Consider the following 22,344-nt stretch of genomic DNA (forward strand, 5'->3'; position numbering starts at 1 on the left):
TGGTGATTGTGAGCTCAGTTGCTCGTGACGTCATGAGAGGCCAGTGCCAGGCATGTGTGTGCTGGTGGTGATTGTGAGCTCAGTTGCTCGTGACATCATCAGAGGCCAGTGCCAGGCATGTGTGTGCTGGTGGTGATTGTGATGTCCTTGTGCCTTAGGGCGTTAGAGGCCAGTGCCAGGCTTTTTTTGCTGGTGGTTATTGTGAGGTCATTGTGTCTGAGGGCGAGAGGCCAGTGGCAGGCATGTGTGTGCTGGGGGGGACTGTGAGGTCCTTGTGCATGACGGTATGAGGAGCCAGTGGCAGGCCTGTGTGTGCTGGTGGTGATTGTGAGCTCAGTTGTTCGTGACATCATCAGAGGCCAGTGGCAGGCATGTGTGTTCTGGTGGTGATTGTGAGGTCCTTGTGCCTTAGGGCGTTAGAGGCCAGTGCCAGGCTTTTTTTGCTAGTGGTTATTGTGAGGTCATTGTGTCTGAGGGCGAGAGGCCAGTGCCAGGCATGTGTGTGCTGGTGGTGATTGTGAGCTCAGGTGTTCGTGATGTTGTCACATGCCATGCCAGGCACTAGTCTACTGGTGGTGATTGTGAGGTGCTTGTGCCTGAGGGCATGAGAGGCCAGTGGCAGGCATGTATGTGCTGGTGGTGATTGTGAGCTCAGTTGCTCGTTACGTCTTCAGAGGCCGGTGCCAGGCATGTGTGTGCTGGGGGTGACTGTGAGGTACTTGTGCGTGACCGTTTGAGAGGCCAGTGGCAGGCATGTGTGTGCTGGTGGTGATTGTGAGGTCCTTGTGCCGTAGGGAGTTAAAAGCCAGTGGCAGGCACGTGTCTGCTGGTGGTGATTGTGATCTCAGTTGTTCATGACGTCTTCAGAGGCCAGTGGCAGGCATGTGTGTGCTGGGGGGGACTGTGAGGTCCTTGTGCATGACGGTATGAGGAGCCAGTGGCAGGCATGTGTGTGCTGGTGGTGATTTTGAGGTCAGTTGTGCGTGGAGGCATGAGAGGCCAGTGTCAGACTGGTGTGTTCTGGTTGTGATTGTGAGGTGCTTGTACCTGAGGGAGTTAAAAGCCAGTGGCAGGCATGTGTGTGCTGGTGGTGATTGTGAGCTCAGTTGCTCGTGACGTCATCAGAGGCCAGTGCCAGGCATGTGTGTGCTGGTGGTGATTGTGAGCTCAGTTGCTCGTTACGTCTTCAGAGGCCGGTGCCAGGCATGTGTGTGCTGGTGGTGATTGTGAGGTCCTTGTGCCTTAGGGCGTTAGAGGCCAGTGCCAGGCATGTGTGTGCTGGTGGTTATTGTGAGGTCATTGTGTCTGAGGGCGAGAGGCCAGTGGCAGGCATGTGTGTGCTGGTGGTGATTGTGAGCTCAGTTGTTCATGATGTTGTCATATGCCATGCCAGGCACTAGTCTACTGGTGGTGATTTTGAGGTCCTTGTGCCTGAGGGCATGATAGGCCAGTGGCAGGCATGTGTGTGCTGGTGGTGATTGTGAGCTCAATTGTTCCTGATGTCGTCAGAGGCCATTGCCAGGCATGTGTGTTCTGGTGGTGATTGTGAGCTCAGTTGCTCGAGACGTCATCAGAGGCCATTGCCAGGCATGTGTGTGCATGGGGTGACTGTGAGGTACTTGTGCGTGACGGGTTGAGAGGCCAGTGGCAGGCATGTGTGTGCTGGTGGTGATTGTGAGGTCCTTGTGCCGTAGGGAGTTAAAAGCCAGTGGCAGGCACGTGTCTGCTGGTGGTGATTGTGATCTCAGTTGTTCATGACGTCTTCAGAGGCCAGTGGCAGGCATGTGTGTGCTGGGGGGGACTGTGAGGTCCTTGTGCATGACGGTATGAGGAGCCAGTGGCAGGCATGTGTGTGCTGGTGGTGATTTTGAGGTCAGTTGTGCGTGGAGGCATGAGAGGCCAGTGTCAGACTGGTGTGTTCTGGTTGTGATTGTGAGGTGCTTGTACCTGAGGGAGTTAAAAGCCAGTGGCAGGCATGTGTGTGCTGGTGGTGATTGTGAGCACACTTCCTCGTGACGTCATGAGAGGCCAGTGGCAGGCATGTGTGTGCTGATGGTGATTGTGAGCTCAGTTGCTCGTGACATCATCAGAGGCCAGTGGCAGGCATGTGTGTGCTGGTGGTGATTGTGAGGTCCTTGTGCCTTAGGGCGTTAGAGGCCCGTGCCAGGCATGTGTGAGCTGGTGGTTATTGTGAGGTCATTGTGTCTGAGGGCGAGAGGCCAGTGGCAGGCATGTGTGTGCTGGTGGTGATTGTGAGCTCAGTTGTTCGTGATGTTGTCACATGCCATGCCAGGCACTAGTCTACTGGTGGTGATTGTGAGGTGCTTGTGCCTGAGGGCATGAGAGGCCAGTGGCAGGCATGTGTGTGCTGGTGGTGATTGTGAGCTCAGTTGCTCGTTACGTCTTCAGAGGCCATTGCCAGGCATGTGTGTGCTGGGGGTGACTGTGAGGTACTTGTGCGTGACGGGTTGAGAGGCCAGTGGCAGGCTTGTGTCTGCTGGTGGTGATTGTGAGGTCCTTGTGCCGTAGGGAGTTAAAAGCCAGTGGCAGGCACGTGTCTGCTGGTGGTGATTGTGATCTTAGTTGTTCATGACGTCTTAAGAGGCCAGTGGCAGGCATGTGTGTGCTGGGGGGGACTGTGAGGTCCTTGTGCATGACGGTATGAGGAGCCAGTGGCAGGCATGTGTGTGCTGGTGGTGATTTTGAGGTCAGTTGTGCGTGGAGGCATGAGAGGCCAGTGTCAGACTGGTGTGTTCTGGTTGTGATTGTGAGGTGCTTGTACCTGAGGGAGTTAAAAGCCAGTGGCAGGCATGTGTGTGCTGGTGGTGATTGTGAGCACAGTTGCTCGTGACGTCATGAGAGGCCAGTGGCAGGCATGTGTGTGCTGATGGTGATTGTGAGCTCAGTTGTTCTTGACATCATCAGAGGCCAGTGGCAGGCATGTGTGTGCTGGTGTTGATTGTGAGGTCCTTGTGCCTTAGGGCGTTAGAGGCCAGTGCCAGGCTTTTTTTGCTGGTGGTTATTGTGAGGTCATTGTGTCTGAGGGCGAGAGGCCAGTGGCAGGTATGTGTGTGCTGGGGGGGACTGTGAGGTCCTTGTGCATGACGGTATGAGGAGCCAGTGGCAGGCATGTGTGTGCTGGTGGTGATTTTGAGGTCAGTTGTGCGTGGAGGCATGAGAGGCCAGTGTCAGACTCGTGTGTTCTGGTTGTGATTGTGAGGTGCTTGTACCTGAGGGAGTTAAAAGCCAGTGGCAGGCATGTGTGTGCTGGTGGTGATTGTGAGCTCAGTTGCTCGTGACGTCATGAGAGGCCAGTGGCAGGCATGTGTGTGCTGATGGTGATTGTGAGCTCAGTTGTTCTTGACATCATGAGAGGCCAGTGGCAGGCATGTGTGTGCTGGTGGTGATTGTGAGGTCCTTGTGCCTTAGGGCGTTAGAGGCCAGTGCCAGGCTTTTTTTGCTGGTGGTTATTGTGAGGTCATTGTGTCTGAGGGTGAGAGGCCAGTGGCAGGTTTGTGTGTGCTGGTGGTGATTGTGAGCTCAGTTGTTCGTGACATCATCAGAGGCCAGTGCCAGGCATGTGTGTGCTGGTGGTGATTGTGAGCTCAGTTGCTCGTTACATCATCAGAGGCCAGTGCCAGGCATGTGTGTGCTGGTGGTGATTGTGAGGTCCTTGTGCCTTAGGGCGTTAGAGGCCAGTGCCAGGCATGTGTGTGCTGGTGGTTATTGTGAGGTCATTGTGTCTGAGGGCGAGAGGCCAGTGGCAGGCATGTGTGTGCTGGTGGTGATTGTGAGCTCAGTTGTTCATGATGTTGTCATATGCCATGCCAGGCACTAGTCTACTGGTGGTGATTTTGAGGTCCTTGTGCCTGAGGGCATGATAGGCCAGTGGCAGGCATGTGTGTGCTGGTGGTGATTGTGAGCTCAATTGTTCCTGATGTCGTCAGAGGCCATTGCCAGGCATGTGTGTTCTGGTGGTGATTGTGAGCTCAGTTGCTCGAGACGTCATCAGAGGCCATTGCCAGGCATGTGTGTGCATGGGGTGACTGTGAGGTACTTGTGCGTGACGGGTTGAGAGGCCAGTGGCAGGCATGTGTGTGCTGGTGGTGATTGTGAGCTCAGTTGCTCGTTACGTCTTCAGAGGCCATTGCCAGGCATGTGTGTGCTGGGGGTGACTGTGAGGTACTTGTGCGTGACGGGTTGAGAGGCCAGTGGCAGGCTTGTGTCTGCTGGTGGTGATTGTGAGGTCCTTGTGCCGTAGGGAGTTAAAAGCCAGTGGCAGGCACGTGTCTGCTGGTGGTGATTGTGATCTTAGTTGTTCATGACGTCTTCAGAGGCCAGTGGCAGGCATGTGTGTGCTGGGGGGGACTGTGAGGTCCTTGTGCATGACGGTATGAGGAGCCAGTGGCAGGCATGTGTGTGCTGGTGGTGATTTTGAGGTCAGTTGTGCGTGGAGGCATGAGAGGCCAGTGTCAGACTGGTGTGTTCTGGTTGTGATTGTGAGGTGCTTGTACCTGAGGGAGTTAAAAGCCAGTGGCAGGTATGTGTGTGCTGGTGGTGATTGTGAGCACAGTTGCTCGTGACGTCATCAGAGGCCAGTGGCAGGCATGTGTGTGCTGATGGTGATTGTGAGCTCAGTTGTTCTTGACATCATCAGAGGCCAGTGGCAGGCATGTGTGTGCTGGTGTTGATTGTGAGGTCCTTGTGCCTTAGGGCGTTAGAGGCCAGTGCCAGGCTTTTTTTGCTGGTGGTTATTGTGAGGTCATTGTGTCTGAGGGCGAGAGGCCAGTGGCAGGTATGTGTGTGCTGGGGGGGACTGTGAGGTCCTTGTGCATGACGGTATGAGGAGCCAGTGGCAGGCATGTGTGTGCTGGTGGTGATTTTGAGGTCAGTTGTGCGTGGAGGCATGAGAGGCCAGTGTCAGACTCGTGTGTTCTGGTTGTGATTGTGAGGTGCTTGTACCTGAGGGAGTTAAAAGCCAGTGGCAGGCATGTGTGTGCTGGTGGTGATTGTGAGCTCAGTTGCTCGTGACGTCATGAGAGGCCAGTGGCAGGCATGTGTGTGCTGATGGTGATTGTGAGCTCAGTTGTTCTTGACATCATCAGAGGCCAGTGGCAGGCATGTGTGTGCTGGTGGTGATTGTGAGGTCCTTGTGCCTTAGGGCGTTAGAGGCCAGTGCCAGGCTTTTTTTGCTGGTGGTTATTGTGAGGTCATTGTGTCTGAGGGCGAGAGGCCAGTGGCAGGCATGTGTGTGCTGGGGGGGACTGTGAGGTCCTTGTGCATGACGGTATGAGGAGCCAGTGGCAGGCCTGTGTGTGCTGGTGGTGATTGTGAGCTCAGTTGTTCGTGACATCATCAGAGGCCAGTGGCAGGCATGTGTGTTCTGGTGGTGATTGTGAGGTCCTTGTGCCTTAGGGCGTTAGAGGCCAGTGCCAGGCTTTTTTTGCTAGTGGTTATTGTGAGGTCATTGTGTCTGAGGGCGAGAGGCCAGTGGCAGGCATGTGTGTGCTGGTGGTGATTGTGAGCTCAGTTGTTCGTGATGTTGTCACATGCCATGCCAGGCACTAGTCTACTGGTGGTGATTGTGAGGTGCTTGTGCCTGAGGGCATGAGAGGCCAGTGGCAGGCATGTGTGTGCTGGTGGTGGTTGTGAGCTCAGTTGCTCGTTACGTCATGAGAGGCCATTGCCAGGCATGTGTGTGCTGGGGGTGACTGTGAGGTACTTGTGCGTGACCGTTTGAGAGGCCAGTGGCAGGCATGTGTCTGCTGGTGGTGATTGTGAGGTCCTTGTGCCGTAGGGAGTTAAAAGCCAGTGTCAGTCACGTGTCTGCTGGTGGTGATTGTGAGCTCAGTTGTTCCTGACGTCTTCAGAGGCCAGTGGCAGGCATGTGTGTGCTGGGGGGGACTGTGAGGTCCTTGTGCATGACGGTATGAGGAGCCAGTGGCAGGCATGTGTGTGCTGGTGGTGATTTTGAGGTCAGTTGTGCGTGGAGGCATGAGAGGCCAGTGTCAGACTCGTGTGTTCTGGTTGTGATTGTGAGGTGCTTGTACCTGAGGGAGTTAAAAGCCAGTGGCAGGCATGTGTGTGCTGGTGGTGATTGTGAGCTCAGTTGCTCGTGACGTCATGAGAGGCCAGTGCCAGGCATGTGTGTGCTGGTGGTGATTGTGAGCTCAGTTGCTCGTTACATCATCAGAGGCCAGTGCCAGGCATGTGTGTGCTGGTGGTTATTGTGAGGTCATTGTGTCTGAGGGCGAGAGGCCAGTGGCAGGCATGTGTGTGCTGGTGGTGATTGTGAGCTCATTTGCTCATTACGTCTTCAGAGGCCAGTGCCAGGCATGTGTGTGCTGGGGGTGACTGTGAGGTACTTGTGCGTGACGGGTTGAGAGGCCAGTGCCAGGCATGTGTGTGCTGGTGGTGATTGTGAGGTCCTTGTGCTGTAGGGAGTTAAAAGCCAGTGGCAGGAACGTGTCTGCTGGTGGTGATTGTGATCTCAGTTGTTCATGACGTCTTCAGAGGCCAGTGGCAGGCATGTGTGTGCTGGGGGGGACTGTGAGGTCCTTGTGCATGACGGTATGAGGAGCCAGTGGCAGGCATGTGTGTGCTGGTGGTGATTTTGAGGTCGGTTGTGCGTGGAGGCATGATAGGCCAGTGTCAGACTGGTGTGTTCTGGTTGTGATTGTGAGGTGCTTGTACCTGAGGGAGTTAAAAGCCAGTGGCAGGCATGTGTGTGCTGGTGGTGATTGTGAGGTCGCTGTGCCTGAGGGCGTGAGAAGCCAGTGGCAGGCATGTGTGTGCTGGTGGTGATTGTGAGCTCAGTTGCTCGTGACATCATGAGAGGCCAGTGGCAGGCATGTGTGTGCTGGTGGTGATTGTGAGCTCAGTTGTTCGTGACATCATCAGAGGCCAGTGCCAGGCATGTGTGTGCTGGTGGTTATTGTGAGGTCATTGTGTCTGAGGGCGAGAGGCCAGTGGCAGGCATGTGTGTGCTGGTGGTGATTGTGAGCTCATTTGCTCATTACGTCTTCAGAGGCCAGTGCCAGGCATGTGTGTGCTGGGGGTGACTGTGAGGTACTTGTGCGTGACGGGTTGAGAGGCCAGTGCCAGGCATGTGTGTGCTGGTGGTGATTGTGAGGTCCTTGTGCTGTAGGGAGTTAAAAGCCAGTGTCAGTCACGTGTCTGCTGGTGGTGATTGTGATCTCAGTTGTTCATGACGTCTTCAGAGGCCAGTGGCAGGCATGTGTGTGCTGGGGGGGACTGTGAGGTCCTTGTGCATGACGGTATGAGGAGCCAGTGGCAGGCATGTGTGTGCTGGTGGTGATTTTGAGGTCGGTTGTGCGTGGAGGCATGATAGGCCAGTGTCAGACTGGTGTGTTCTGGTTGTGATTGTGAGGTGCTTGTACCTGAGGGAGTTAAAAGCCAGTGGCAGGCATGTGTGTGCTGGTGGTGATTGTGAGGTCGCTGTGCCTGAGGGCGTGAGAAGCCAGTGGCAGGCATGTGTGTGCTGGTGGTGATTGTGAGCTCAGTTGCTCGTGACGTAATGAGAGGCCAGTGGCAGGCATGTGTGTGCTGGTGGTGATTGTGAGCTCAGTTGTTCGTGACATCATCAGAGGCCAGTGCCAGGCATGTGTGTGCTGGTGTTGATTGTGATGTCCTTGTGCTTTAGGGCGTTAGAGGCCAGTGCCAGGTTTTTTTTCTGGTGGTTATTGTGAGGTCATTGTGTCTGAGGGCGAGAGGCCAGTGGCAGGCATGTGTGTGCTGGTGGTGATTGTGAGCTCAGGTGTTCGTGATGTTGTCACATGCAATGCCAGGCACTAGTCTACTGGTGGTGATTTTGAGGTCCTTGTGCCTGAGGGCATGATAGGCCAGTGGCAGGCATGTGTGTGCTGGTGGTGATTGTGAGCACACTTGCTCGTGACATCATGAGAGGCCCGTGGCAGGCATGTGTGTGCTGGTGGTGATTGTGAGCTCAGTTGTTCGTGACATCATCAGAGGCCAGTGCCAGGCATGTGTGTGCTGGTGGTTATTGTGAGGTCATTGTGTCTGAGGGCGAGAGGCCAGTGGCAGGCATGTGTGTGCTGGTGGTGATTGTGAGCTCATTTGCTCATTACGTCTTCAGAGGCCAGTGCCAGGCATGTGTGTGCTGGGGGTGACTGTGAGGTACTTGTGCGTGACGGGTTGAGAGGCCAGTGCCAGGCATGTGTGTGCTGGTGGTGATTGTGAGGTCCTTGTGCTGTAGGGAGTTAAAAGCCAGTGTCAGTCACGTGTCTGCTGGTGGTGATTGTGATCTCAGTTGTTCATGACGTCTTCAGAGGCCAGTGGCAGGCATGTGTGTGCTGGGGGGGACTGTGAGGTCCTTGTGCATGACGGTATGAGGAGCCAGTGGCAGGCATGTGTGTGCTGGTGGTGATTTTGAGGTCGGTTGTGCGTGGAGGCATGATAGGCCAGTGTCAGACTGGTGTGTTCTGGTTGTGATTGTGAGGTGCTTGTACCTGAGGGAGTTAAAAGCCAGTGGCAGGCATGTGTGTGCTGGTGGTGATTGTGAGGTCGCTGTGCCTGAGGGCGTGAGAAGCCAGTGGCAGGCATGTGTGTGCTGGTGGTGATTGTGAGCTCAGTTGCTCGTGACATCATCAGAGGCCAGTGCCAGGCATGTGTGTGCTGGTGTTGATTGTGATGTCCTTGTGCTTTAGGGCGTTAGAGGCCAGTGCCAGGTTTTTTTTCTGGTGGTTATTGTGAGGTCATTGTGTCTGAGGGCGAGAGGCCAGTGGCAGGCATGTGTGTGCTGGTGGTGATTGTGAGCTCAGGTGTTCGTGATGTTGTCACATGCAATGCCAGGCACTAGTCTACTGGTGGTGATTTTGAGGTCCTTGTGCCTGAGGGCATGATAGGCCAGTGGCAGGCATGTGTGTGCTGGTGGTGATTGTGAGCACACTTGCTCGTGACATCATGAGAGGCCAGTGGCAGGCATGTGTGTGCTGGTGGTGATTGTGAGCTCAGTTGTTCGTGACATCATCAGAGGCCAGTGCCAGGCATGTGTGTGCTGGTGGTTATTGTGAGGTCATTGTGTCTGAGGGCGAGAGGCCAGTGGCAGGCATGTGTGTGCTGGTGGTGATTGTGAGCTCATTTGCTCATTACGTCTTCAGAGGCCAGTGCCAGGCATGTGTGTGCTGGGGGTGACTGTGAGGTACTTGTGCGTGACGGGTTGAGAGGCCAGTGCCAGGCATGTGTGTGCTGGTGGTGATTGTGAGGTCCTTGTGCTGTAGGGAGTTAAAAGCCAGTGGCAGGAACGTGTCTGCTGGTGGTGATTGTGAGCTCAGTTGTTCATGACGTCTTCAGAGGCCAGTGGCAGGCATGTGTGTGCTGGGGGGGACTGTGAGGTCCTTGTGCGTGACGGGTTGAGAGGCCAGTGGCAGGCATGTGTGTGCTGGTGGTGATTGTGAGGTCCTTGTGCCGTAGGGAGTTAAAAGCCAGTGGCAGGCACGTGTCTGCTGGTGGTGATTGTGATCTCAGTTGTTCATGACGTCTTCAGAGGCCAGTGGCAGGCATGTGTGTGCTGGGGGGGACTGTGAGGTCCTTGTGCATGACGGTATGAGGAGCCAGTGGCAGGCATGTGTGTGCTGGTGGTGATTTTGAGGTCAGTTGTGCGTGGAGGCATGAGAGGCCAGTGTCAGACTGGTGTGTTCTGGTTGTGATTGTGAGGTGCTTGTACCTGAGGGCGTGAGAAGCCAGTGGCAGGCATGTGTGTGCTGGTGGTGATTGTGAGCACACTTGCTCGTGACGTCATCAGAGGCCAGTGCCAGGCATGTGTGTGCTGATGGTGATTGTGAGCTCAGTTGCTCGTGACATCATCAGAGGCCAGTGCCAGGCATGTGTGTGCTGGTGGTGATTGTGAGGTCCTTGTGCCTTAGGGCGTTAGAGGCCAGTGCCAGGCTTTTTTTGCTGGTGGTTATTGTGAGGTCAATGTGTCTGAGGGCGAGAGGCCAGTGGCAGGCATGTGTGTGCTGGTGGTGATTGTGAGCTCAGTTGTTCGTGATGTTGTCACATGCCATGCCAGGCACTAGTCTACTGGTGTTGATTTTGAGGTCCTTGTGCCTGAGGGCATGAGAGGCCAGTGGCAGGCATGTGTGTGCTGGTGGTGATTGTGAGCTCAGTTGCTCGTTACGTCTTCAGAGGCCAGTGCCAGGCATGTGTGTGCATGGGGTGACTGTGAGGTACTTGTGCGTGACGGGTTGAGAGGCCAGTGGCAGGCCTGTGTGTGCTGGTGGTGATTGTGAGGTCCTTGTGCCGTAGGGAGTTAAAAGCCAGTGGCAGGCACGTGTCTGCTGGTGGTGATTGTGATCTCAGTTGTTCATGACGTCTTCAGAGGCCAGTGGCAGGCATGTGTGTGCTGGGGGGGACTGTGAGGTCCTTGTGCATGACGGTATGAGGAGCCAGTGGCAGGCATGTGTGTGCTGGTGGTGATTTTGAGGTCAGTTGTGCGTGGAGGCATGAGAGGCCAGTGTCAGACTGGTGTGTTCTGGTTGTGATTGTGAGGTGCTTGTACCTGAGGGAGTTAAAAGCCAGTGGCAGGCATGTGTGTGCTGGTGGTGATTGTGAGCTCAGTTGCTCGTGACGTCATCAGAGGCCAGTGGCAGGCATGTGTGTGCTGGTGGTGATTGTGAGCTCAGTTGTTCGTGACATCATCAGAGGCCAGTGCCAGGCATGTGTGTGCTGGTGGTGATTGTGAGCTCAGTTGTTCATGACATAATCAGAGGCCAGTGCCAGGCATGTGTGTGCTGGTGGTGATTGTGAGGTCCTTGTGCCTTAGGGCGTTAGAGGCCAGTGCCAGGCTTTTTTTGCTGGTGGTTATTGTGAGGTCATTGTGTCTGAGGGCGAGAGGCCCGTGCCAGGCATGTGTGTGCTGGTGGTGATTGTGAGCTCAATTGTTCCTGATGTCATCAGAGGCCAGTGGCAGGCATGTGTGTGCTGGTGCTGATTGTGAGCTCAGTTGCTCGTTACGTCTTCAGAGGCCATTGCCAGGCATGTGTGTGCTGGGGGTGACTGTGAGGTCCTTGTGCGTGACGGGTTGAGAGGCCAGTGCCAGGCATGTGTGTGCTGGTGGTGATTGTGAGGTCCTTGTGCCGTAGGGAGTTAAAAGCCAGTGGCAGGCACGTGTCTGCTGGTGGTGATTGTGAGCTCAGTTGTTCATGACGTCTTCAGAGGCCAGTGGCAGGCATGTGTGTGCTGGGGGGGACTGTGAGGTCCTTGTGCATGACGGTATGAGGAGCCAGTGGCAGGCATGTGTGTGCTGGTGGTGATTTTGAGGTCAGTTGTGCGTGGAGGCATGAGAGGCCAGTGTCAGACTGGTGTGTTCTGGTTGTGATTGTGAGGTGCTTGTACCTGAGGGAGTTAAAAGCCAGTGGCAGGCATGTGTGTGCTGGTGGTGATTGTGAGGTCGCTGTGCCTGAGGGCGTGAGAAGCCAGTGGCAGGCATGTGTGTGCTGGTGGTGATTGTGAGCTCAGTTGCTCGTGACGTAATGAGAGGCCAGTGGCAGGCATGTGTGTGCTGGTGTTGATTGTGAGGTCCTTGTGCCTTAGGGCGTTAGAGGCCAGTGCCAGGCTTTTTTTGCTGGTGGTTATTGTGAGGTCATTGTGTCTGAGGGCGAGAGGCCAGTGCCAGGCATGTGTGTGCTGGTGGTGATTGTGAGCTCAGGTGTTCGTGATGTTGTCACATGCCATGCCAGGCACTAGTCTACTGGTGGTGATTTTGAGGTCCTTGTGCCTGAGGGCATGATAGGCCAGTGGCAGGCATGTGTGTGCTGGTGGTGATTGTGAGCTCAGTTGCTCGTTACGTCTTCAGAGGCCATTGCCAGGCATGTGTGTGCTGGGGGTGACTGTGAGGTACTTGTGCATGACGGGTTGAGAGGCCAGTGCCAGGCATGTGTGTGCTGGTGGTGATTGTGAGGTCCTTGTGCCGTAGGGAGTTAAAAGCCAGTGGCAGGCACGTGTCTGCTGGTGGTGATTGTGATCTCAGTTGTTTGTGACGTCATCAGAGGCCATTGCCAGGCATGTGTGTGCTGGGGGGGACTGTGAGGTCCTTGTGCATGACGGTATGAGGAGCCAGTGGCAGGCATGTGTGTGCTGGTGGTGATTGTGAGGTCAGTTGTGCGTGGAGGCATGAGAGGCCAGTGTCAGACTGGTGTGTTCTGGTTGTGATTGTGAGGTGCTTGTACCTGAGGGAGTTAAAAGCCAGTGGCAGGCATGTGTGTGCTGGTGGTGATGGTGAGGTCGCTGTGCCTGAGGGCGTGAGAAGCCAGTGGCAAGCATGTGTGTGCTGGTGGTGATTGTGAGCTCAGTTGTTCCTGATGTCATCAGAGGCCGGTGCCAGGCATGTGTGTGCTGGGGGTGACTGTGAGGTACTTGTGCGTGACGCGTTGAGAGGCCAGTGGCAGGAATGTGTGTGCTGGTGGTGATTGTGAGGTCCTTGTGCCGTAGGGAGTTAAAAGCCAGTGTCAGTCACGTGTCTGCTGGTGGTGATTGTGAGCTCAGTTGTTCATGACGTCTTCAGAGGCCAGTGGCAGGCATGTGTGTGCTGGGGGGGACTGTGAGGTCCTTGTGCATGACGGTATGAGGAGCCAGTGGCAGGCATGTGTGTGCTGGTGGTGATTTTGAGGTCAGTTGTGCGTGGAGGCATGAGAGGCCAGTGTCAGACTGGTGTGTTCTGGTTGTGATTGTAAGGTGATTGTAGCTGAGGGAGTTAAAAGCCAGTGGCAGGCATGTGTGTGCTGGTGGTGATTGAGAGGTCGCTGTGCCTGAGGGCGTGAAAAGCCAGTGGCAGGCATGTGTGTGCTGGTGGTGATTGTGAGCTCAGTTGTTCGTGACATCATCAGAGGCCAGTGCCAGGCATGTGTGTGCTGGTGGTGATTTTGAGCTCAATTGTTCCTGATGTCATCAGAGGCCGGTGCCAGGCATGTGTGTGCTGGTGGTGATTGTGAGCTCAGTTGCTCGTGACGTCATGAGAGGCCATTGCCAGGCATGTGTGTGCTGGGGGTGACTATCAGGTACTTGTACGTGACGCGTTGAGAGGCCAGTGGCAGGCATGTGTGTGCTGGTGGTGATTGTGAGGTCCTTCTGCTGTAGGGAGTTAAAAGCCAGTGGCAGGCACGTGTCTGCTGGTGGTGATTGTGAGCTCAGTTGTTCATGACGTCTTCAGAGGCCAGTGGCAGGCATGTGTGTGCTGAGGGGGACTGTGAGGTCCTTGTGCATGACGGTATGAGGAGCCAGTGGCAGGTATGTGTGTGCTGGTGGTGATTTTGAGGTCAGTTGTGCGTGGAGGCATGAGAGGCCAGTGTCAGACTGGTGTGTTCTGGTTGTGATTGTGAGGTGCTTGTACCTGAGGGAGTTAAAAGCCAGTGGCAGGCATGTGTGTGCTGGTGGTGATTGTGAGCACAGTTGCTCGTGACGTCATGAGAGGCCAGTGGCAGGCATGTGTGTGCTGGTGGTGATTGTGAGCTCAGTTGTTCGTGACGTCATGAGAGGCCAGTGGCAGGCATGTGTGTGCTGGTGGTGATTGTGAGGTCCTTGTGCCGTAGGGAGTTAAAAGCCAGTGGCAGGCATGTGTCTGCTGGTGGTGATTGTCAGCTCAGTTGTTCATGACGTCTTCAGAGGCCAGTGGCAGGCATGTGTGTGCTGGGGGGAACTGTGAGGTCCTTGTGCATGACGGTATGAGGAGCCAGTGGCAGGCATGTGTGTGCTGGTGGTGATTTTGAGGTCAGTTGTGCGTGGAGGCATGAGAGGCCAGTGTCAAACTGGTGTGTTCTGGTTGTGATTGTAAGGTGCTTGTACCTGAGGGAGTTAAAAGCCAGTGGCAGGCATGTGTGTGCTGGTGGTGATTGAGAGGTCGCTGTGCCTGCGCGCGTGAGAAGCCAGTGGCAGGCATGTGTGTGCTGGTGGTGATTGTGAGCTCAGTTGCTCGTGACATCATGAGAGGCCAGTGGCAGGCATGTGTGTGCTGGTGGTGATTGTGAGCTCAGTTGTTCCTGATGTCATCAGAGGCCGGTGCCAGGCATGTGTGTGCTGGTGGTGATTGTGAGGTCCTTGTGCGTGAGGGCGTGAGAGGCCAGTGGCAGGTATGTGTTGGCTGGTGGTGATTGTGAAGACCCTGTGCCTGAGGGCATGAGAGGCCGGTGGCAGGCATGTGTGTGCTGGTGGTGATTGTGAGCTCAATTGTTCCTGATGTCATTAGAGGCCGGTGCCAGGCATGTGTGTACTTTTGATGATGGTGAGCTCAGTTGTTCGTGATGTTGTCACATGCCAGTGCCAGGCACTAGTCTAGTGGTGGTGATTTTGAGGTCCTTGTGCCTGAGGGCATGAGAGGCCAGTGGCAGGCATGTGTGTGCTGGTGGTGATTGTGAGCTCAATTGTTCCTGATGTCATCAGAGGCCGGTGCCAGGCATGTGTGTGCTGGTGGTGATTGTGAGCTCAGTTGCTCGTGACGTCATGAGAGGCCATTGGCAGGCATGTGTGTGCTGGGGGTGACTGTGAGGTACTTGTGCGTGACGGGTTGAGAGGCCAGTGCCAGGCATGTGTGTGCTGGTGGTGATTGTGAGGTCCTTGTGCCGTAGGGAGTTAAAAGCCAGTGGCAGGCATGTGTGTGCTGGTGGTGATTGTGAGGTCCCTGTGCCTGAGGGAGTTAAAAGCCAGTGGCAGGCATGTGTGTGCTGGTGGTGATTGTGAGCTCAGTTGCTCGTGACGTCATGAGAGGCCAGTGGCAGGCATGTGTGTGCTGGTGGTGATTGTGAGGTCCTTGTGCCTTAGGGCGTTAGAGGCCAGTGCCAGGCTTTTTTTGCTGGTGGTTATTGTGAGGTCATTGTGTCTGAGGGCGAGAGGCCAGTGCCAGGCATGTGTGTGCTGGTGGTGATTGTGAGCTCAGGTGTTCGTGATGTTGTCACATGCCATGCCAGGCACTAGTCTACTGGTGGTGATTTTGAGGTCCTTGTGCCTGAGGGCATGAGAGGCCAGTGGCAGGCATGTGTGTGCTGGTGGTGATTGTGAGCTCAATTGTTCCTGATGTCATCAGAGGCCGGTGCCAGGCATGTGTGTGCTGGGGGTGACTGTGAGGTACTTGTGCGTGACGGGTTGAGAGGCCAGTGCCAGACATCTCTCTGCTGGTGGTGATTGTGAGGTCCTTGTGCCGTAGGGAGTTAAAAGCCAGTGGCAGGAACGTGTCTGCTGGTGGTGATTGTGAGCTCAGTTGTTCATGACGTCTTCAGAGGCCAGTGGCAGGCATGTGTGTGCTGGGGGGAACTGTGAGGTCCTTGTGCATGACGGTATGAGGAGCCAGTGGCAGGCATGTGTGTGCTGGTGGTGATTTTGAGGTCAGTTGTGCGTGGAGGCATGAGAGGCCAGTGTCAGACTGGTGTGTTCTGGTTGTGATTGTGAGGTGCTTGTACCTGAGGGCGTGAGAAGCCAGTGGCAGGCATGTGTGTGCTGGTGGTGATTGTGAGGTCCCTGTGCCTGAGGGCGTGAGAAGCCAGTGGCAGGCATGTGTGTGCTGGTGGTGATTGTGAGCTCAGTTGCTCGTGACGTCATGAGAGGCCAGTGGCAGGCATGTGTGTGCTGGTGGTGATTGTGAGCTCAGTTGCTCGTGACGTCATGAGAGGCCATTGCCAGGCATGTGTGTGCTGGGGGTGACTATTAGGTACTTGTACGTGACGCGTTGAGAGGCCAGTGGCAGGCATGTGTGTGCTGGTGGTGATTGTGAGGTCCTTGTGCCGTAGGGAGTTAAAAGCCAGTGGCAGGCACGTGTCTGCTGGTGGTGATTGTGAGCTCAGTTGTTCATGACGTCTTCAGAGGCCATTGCCAGGCATGTGTGTGCTGGGGGGGACTGTGAGGTCCTTGTGCATGACGGTATGAGGAGCCAGTGGCAGGCATGTGTGTGCTGGTGGTGATTTTGAGGTCAGTTGTGCGTGGAGGCATGAGAGGCCAGTGTCAGACTGGTGTGTTCTGGTTGTGATTGTGAGGTACTTGTACCTGAGGGAGTTAAAAGCCAGTGGCAGGCATGTGTGTGCTGGTGGTGATTGTGAGCACACTTGCTCGTGAGGTCATGAGAGGCCAGTGCCAGGCATGTGTGTGCTGGTGGTGATTGTGAGGTCCTTGTGCCTTAGGGCGTTAGAGGCCAGTGCCAGGCTTTTTTTGCTGGTGGTTATTGTGAGGTCATTGTGTCTGAGGGCGAGAGGCCAGTGCCAGGCATGTGTGTGCTGGTGGTGATTGTGAGCTCAGTTGTTCGTGATGTTGTCACATGCCATGCCAGGCACTAGTCTAATGGTGGTGATTATGAGGTCCTTGTGCCTGAGGGCATGAGAGGCCAGTGGCAGGCATGTGTGTGCTGGTTGTGATTGTGAGCTCAGTTGCTCGTTACGTCTTCAGAGGCCATTGCCAGGCATGTGTGTGCTGGGGGTGACTGTGAGGTACTTGTGCGTGACGGGTTGAGAGGCCAGTGCCAGGCATGTGTCTGCTGGTGGTGATTGTGAGGTCTTTGTGCCGTAGGGAGTTAAAAGCCAGTGGCAGGCACGTGTCTGCTGGTGGTGATTGTGATCTCAGTTGTTCATGACGTCTTCAGAGGCCAGTGGCAGGCATGTGTGTGCTGGGGGGGACTGTGAGGTCCTTGTGCATGACGGTATGAGGAGCCAGTGGCAGGCATGTGTGTGCTGGTGGTGATTTTGAGGTCAGTTGTGCGTGGAGGCATGAGAGGCCAGTGTCAGACTCGTGTGTTCTGGTTGTGATTGTGAGGTGCTTGTACCTGAGGGAGTTAAAAGCCAGTGGCAGGCATGTGTGTGCTGGTGGTGATTGTGAGGTCCCTGTGCCTGAGGGCATGAGAAGCCAGTGGCAGGCATGTGTGTGCTGGTGGTGATTGTGAGCTCAGTTGCTCGTGACGTCATGAGAGGCCAGTGGCAGGCATGTGTGTGCTGGTGGTGATTGTGAGCTCAGTTGTTCGTGACATCATCAGAGGCCAGTGCCAGGCATGTGTGTTCTGGTGGTGATTGTGAGCTCAATTGTTCCTGATGTCATCAGAGGCCGGTGCCAGGCATGTGTGTGCTGGTGGTGATTGTCAACTCAGTTGCTCGTTACGCCTTCAGAGGCCATTGCCAGGCATGTGTGTGCTGGGGGTGACTGTGAGGTACTTGTGCGTGACGCGTTGAGAGGCCAGTGGCAGGCATGTGTCTGCTGGTGGTGATTGTGAGGTCCTTGTGCCGTAGGGAGTTAAAAGCCAGTGGCAGGCACGTGTCTGCTGGTGGTGATTGTGATCTCAGTTGTTCATGACATCTTCAGAGGCCAGTGGCAGGTATGTGTGTGCTGGGGGGGACTGTGAGGTCCTTGTGCATGACGGTATGAGGAGCCAGTGGCAGGCATGTGTGTGCTGGTGGTGATTTTGAGGTCAGTTGTGCGTGGAGGCATGAGAGGCCAGTGTCAGACTGGTGTGTTCTCGTTGTGATTGTGAGGTGCTTGTACCTGAGGGAGTTAAAAGCCAGTGGCAGGCATGTGTGTGCTGGTGGTGATTGTGAGGTCGCTGTGCCTGAGGGCGTGAGAGGCCAGTGGCAGGCATGTGTGTGCTGGTGGTGATTGTGAGCTCAGTTGCTCGTGACGTCATGAGAGGCCAGGGCCAGGCATGTTTCTGCTGGTGGTGATTGTGAGGTCCTTGTGCGTGAGGGCGTGAGAGGCCAGTGGCAGGTATGTGTTGGCTGGTGGTGATTGTGAAGACCCTGTGCCTCAGGGTATGAGACGCCAGTGGCAGGCATGTGTGTGCTGGTGGTGACTGTGAGCTCAATTGTTCCTGATGTCATCAGAGGCCGGTGCCAGGCATGTGTGTACTTTTGGTGATTGTGAGCTCAGTTGTTCGTGATGTTTTCACATGCCAGTGCCAGGCACTAGTCTAGTGGTGGTGATTTTGAGGTCCTTGTGCCTGAGGGCATGAGAGGCCAGTGGCAGGCATGTGTGTGCTGGTGGTGATTGTGAGCTCAATTGTTCCTGATGTCATCAGAGGCCGGTGCCAGGCATGTGTGTGCTGGTGGTGATTGTGAGCTCAGTTGCTCGTGACGTCATCAGAGGCCATTGCCAGGCATGTGTGTGCTGGGGGTGACTGTGAGGTCCTTGTGCGTGACGGGTTGAGAGGCCAGTGGCAGGCATGTGTGTGCTGGTGGTGATTGTGAGGTCCTTGTGCTGTAGGGAGTTAAAAGCCAGTGGCAGGCACGTGTCTGCTGGTGGTGATTGTGAGCTCAGTTGTTCATGACGTCTTCAGAGGCCAGTGGCAGGCATGTGTGTGCTGGGGGGGACTGTGAGGTCCTTGTGCATGACGGTATGAGGAGCCAGTGGCAGGCATGTGTGTGCTGGTGGTGATTTTGAGGTCAGTTGTGCGTGGAGGCATGAGAGGCCAGTGTCAGACTGGTGTGTTCTGGTAGTGATTGTGAGGTGCTTGTACCTGAGGGAGTTAAAAGCCAGTGGCAGGCATGTGTGTGCTGGTGGTGATTGTGAGGTCGCTGTGCCTGAGGGCGTGAGAAGCCAGTGGCAGGCATGTGTGTGCTGGTGGTGATTGTGAGCTCAGTTGTTCGTGACATCATCAGAGGCCAGTGGCAGGCATGTGTGTGCTGGTGGTGATTGTGAGCTCAGTTGCTCGTGACGTCATGAGAGGCCAGTGCCAGGCATGTGTGTGCTGGTGGTGATTGTGAGCTCAGTTGCTCGTGACGTCATGAGAGGCCATTGCCAGGCATGTGTGTGCTGGGGGTGACTATGAGGTACTTGTACGTGACGCGTTGAGAGGCCAGTGGCAGGCATGTGTGTGCTGGTGGTGATTGTGAGGTCCTTCTGCTGTAGGGAGTTAAAAGCCAGTGGCAGGCACGTGTCTGCTGGTGGTGATTGTGAGCTCAGTTGTTCATGACGTCTTCAGAGGCCAGTGGCAGGCATGTGTGTGCTGGGGGGGACTGTGAGGTCCTTGTGCATGACGGTATGAGGAGCCAGTGGCAGGCATGTGTGTGCTGGTGGTGATTTTGAGGTCAGTTGTGCGTGGAGGCATGAGAGGCCAGTGTCAGACTGGTGTGTTCTGGTTGTGATTGTGAGGTGCTTGTACCTGAGGGAGTTAAAAGCCAGTGGCAGGCATGTGTGTGCTGGTGGTGATTGTGAGGTCCCTGTGCCTGAGGGCATGAGAAGCCAGTGGCAGGCATGTGTGTGCTGGTGGTGATTGTGAGCTCAGTTGCTCGTGACGTCATGAGAGGCCAGTGCCAGGCATGTGTGTGCTGGTGGTGATTGTGAGCTCAGTTGTTCGTGACGTCATGAGAGGCCAGTGCCAGGCATGTGTGTGCTGGTGGTGATTGTGAGCTCAATTGTTCCTGATGTCATCAGAGGCCGGTGCCAGGCATGTGTGTGCTGGTGGTGATTGTGAACTCAGTTGCTCGTGACGTCATGAGAGGCCATTGCCAGGCATGTGTGTGCTGGGGGTGACTGTGAGGTACTTGTGCGTGACGCGTTGAGAGGCCAGTGGCAGGCATGTGTCTGCTGGTGGTGATTGTGAGGTCCTTGTGCCGTAGGGAGTTAAAAGCCAGTGGCAGGCACGTGTCTGCTGGTGGTGATTGTGATCTCAGTTGTTCATGACATCTTCAGAGGCCAGTGGCAGGCATGTGTGTGCTGGGGGGGACTGTGAGGTCCTTGTGCATGACGGTATGAGGAGCCAGTGGCAGGCATGTGTGTGCTGGTGGTGATTTTGAGGTCAGTTGTGCGTGGAGGCATGAGAGGCCAGTGTCAGACTGGTGTGTTCTGGTTGTGATTGTGAGGTGCTTGTACCTGAGGGAGTTAAAAGCCAGTGGCAGGCATGTGTGTGCTGGTGGTGATTGTGAGGTCGCTGTGCCTGAGGGCGTGAGAAGCCAGTGGCAGGCATGTGTGTGCTGGTGGTGATTGTGAGCTCAGTTGCTCGTGACGTCATGAGAGGCCAGTGGCAGGCATGTGTGTGCTGGTGGTGATTGTGAGCTCAGTTGTTCGTGACATCATCAGAGGCCAGTGCCAGGCATGTGTGTGCTGGTGGTGATTGTGAGGTCCTTGTGCCTTAGGGCGCTAGAGGCCAGTGCCAGGCTTTTTTTGCTGGTGGTTATTGTGAGGTCATTGTGTCTGAGGGCGAGAGGCCAGTGGCAGGCATGTATGTGCTGGTGGTGATTGTGAGCTCAGTTGTTCGTGACATCATCAGAGGCCAGTGGCAGGCATGTGTGTGCTGGTGGTGATTGTGAGCTCAATTGTTCCTGATGTCATCAGAGGCCGGTGCCAGGCATGTGTGTGCTGGTGGTGATTGTGAACTCAGTTGCTCGTGACGTCATGAGAGGCCATTGCCAGGCATGTGTGTGCTGGGGGTGACTGTGAGGTACTTGTGCGTGACGCGTTGAGAGGCCAGTGGCAGGCATGTGTCTGCTGGTGGTGATTGTGAGGTCCTTGTGCCGTAGGGAGTTAAAAGCCAGTGGCAGGCACGTGTCTGCTGGTGGTGATTGTGATCTCAGTTGTTCATGACATCTTCAGAGGCCAGTGGCAGGCATGTGTGTGCTGGGGGGGACTGTGAGGTCCTTGTGCATGACGGTATGAGGAGCCAGTGGCAGGCATGTGTGTGCTGGTGGTGATTTTGAGGTCAGTTGTGCGTGGAGGCATGAGAGGCCAGTGTCAGACTGGTGTGTTCTGGTTGTGATTGTGAGGTGCTTGTACCTGAGGGAGTTAAAAGCCAGTGGCAGGCATGTGTGTGCTGGTGGTGATTGTGAGGTCGCTGTGCCTGAGGGCGTGAGAAGCCAGTGGCAGGCATGTGTGTGCTGGTGGTGATTGTGAGCTCAGTTGCTCGTGACGTCATGAGAGGCCAGGGCCAGGCATGTTTCTGCTGGTGGTGATTGTGAGGTCCTTGTGCGTGAGGGCGTGAGAGGCCAGTGGCAGGTATGTGTTGGCTGGTGGTGATTGTGAAGACCCTGTGCCTGAGGACATGAGAGGCCAGTGGCAGGCATGTGTGTGCTGGTGGTGACTGTGAGCTCAATTGTTCCTGATGTCATCAGAGGCCGGTGCCAGGCATGTGTGTACTTTTGGTGATTGTGAGCTCAGTTGTTCGTGATGTTTTCACATGCCAGTGCCAGGCACTAGTCTAGTGGTGGTGATTTTGAGGTCCTTGTGCCTGAGGGCATGAGAGGCCAGTGGCAGGCATGTGTGTGCTGGTGGTGATTGTGAGCTCAATTGTTCCTGATGTCATCAGAGGCCGGTGCCAGGCATGTGTGTGCTGGTGGTGATTGTGAGCTCAGTTGTTCGTGACGTCATCAGAGGCCATTGCCAGGCATGTGTGTGCTGGGGGTGACTGTGAGGTCCTTGTGCGTGACGGGTTGAGAGGCCAGTGGCAGGCATGTGTGTGCTGGTGGTGATTGTGAGGTCCTTGTACCGTAGGGAGTTAAAAGCCAGTGGCAGGAACGTTTCTGCTGGTGGTGATTGTGATCTCAGTTGTTCATGACGTCTTCAGAGGCCAGTGGCAGGCATGTGTGTGCTGGGGGGGACTGTGAGGTCCTTGTGCATGACGGTATGAGGAGCCAGTGGCAGGTATGTGTGTGCTGGTGGTGATTTTGAGGTCAGTTGTGCGTGGAGGCATGAGAGGCCAGTGTCAGACTGGTGTGTTCTGGTTGTGATTGTGAGGTGCTTGTACCTGAGGGAGTTAAAAGCCAGTGGCAGGCATGTGTGTGCTGGTGGTGATTGAGAGGTTGCTGTGCCTGAGGGCGTGAGAAGCCAGTGGCAGGCATGTGTGTGCTGGTGGTGATTGTGAGCTCAGTTGTTCGTGACATCATCAGAGGCCAGTGGCAGGCATGTGTGTGCTGGTGGTGATTGTGAGCTCAGTTGCTCGTGACGTCATGAGAGGCCATTGCCAGGCATGTGTGTGCTGGTGGTGATTGTGAGCTCAGTTGCTCGTGACGTCATGAGAGGCCATTGCCAGGCATGTATGTGCTGGGGGTGACTATGAGGTACTTGTACGTGACGCGTTGAGAGGCCAGTGGCAGGCATGTGTGTGCTGGTGGTGATTGTGAGGTCCTTCTGCTGTAGGGAGTTAAAAGCCAGTGGCAGGCACGTGTCTGCTGGTGGTGATTGTGATCTCAGTTGTTCATGACGTCTTCAGAGGCCAGTGGCAGGCATGTGTGTGCTGGGGGGGACTGTGAGGTCCTTGTGCATGACGGTATGAGGAGCCAGTGGCAGGCATGTGTGTGCTGGTGGTGATTTTGAGGTCCGTTGTGCGTGGAGGCATGAGAGGCCAGTGTCAGACTGGTGTGTTCTGGTTGTGATTGTGAGGTACTTGTACCTGAGGGAGTTAAAAGCCAGTGG

This window comes from Struthio camelus, unplaced genomic scaffold (genome assembly GCF_040807025.1).
Source record: "Struthio camelus isolate bStrCam1 unplaced genomic scaffold, bStrCam1.hap1 HAP1_SCAFFOLD_33, whole genome shotgun sequence".
Taxonomy (NCBI): Eukaryota; Metazoa; Chordata; class Aves; order Struthioniformes; family Struthionidae; genus Struthio; species Struthio camelus.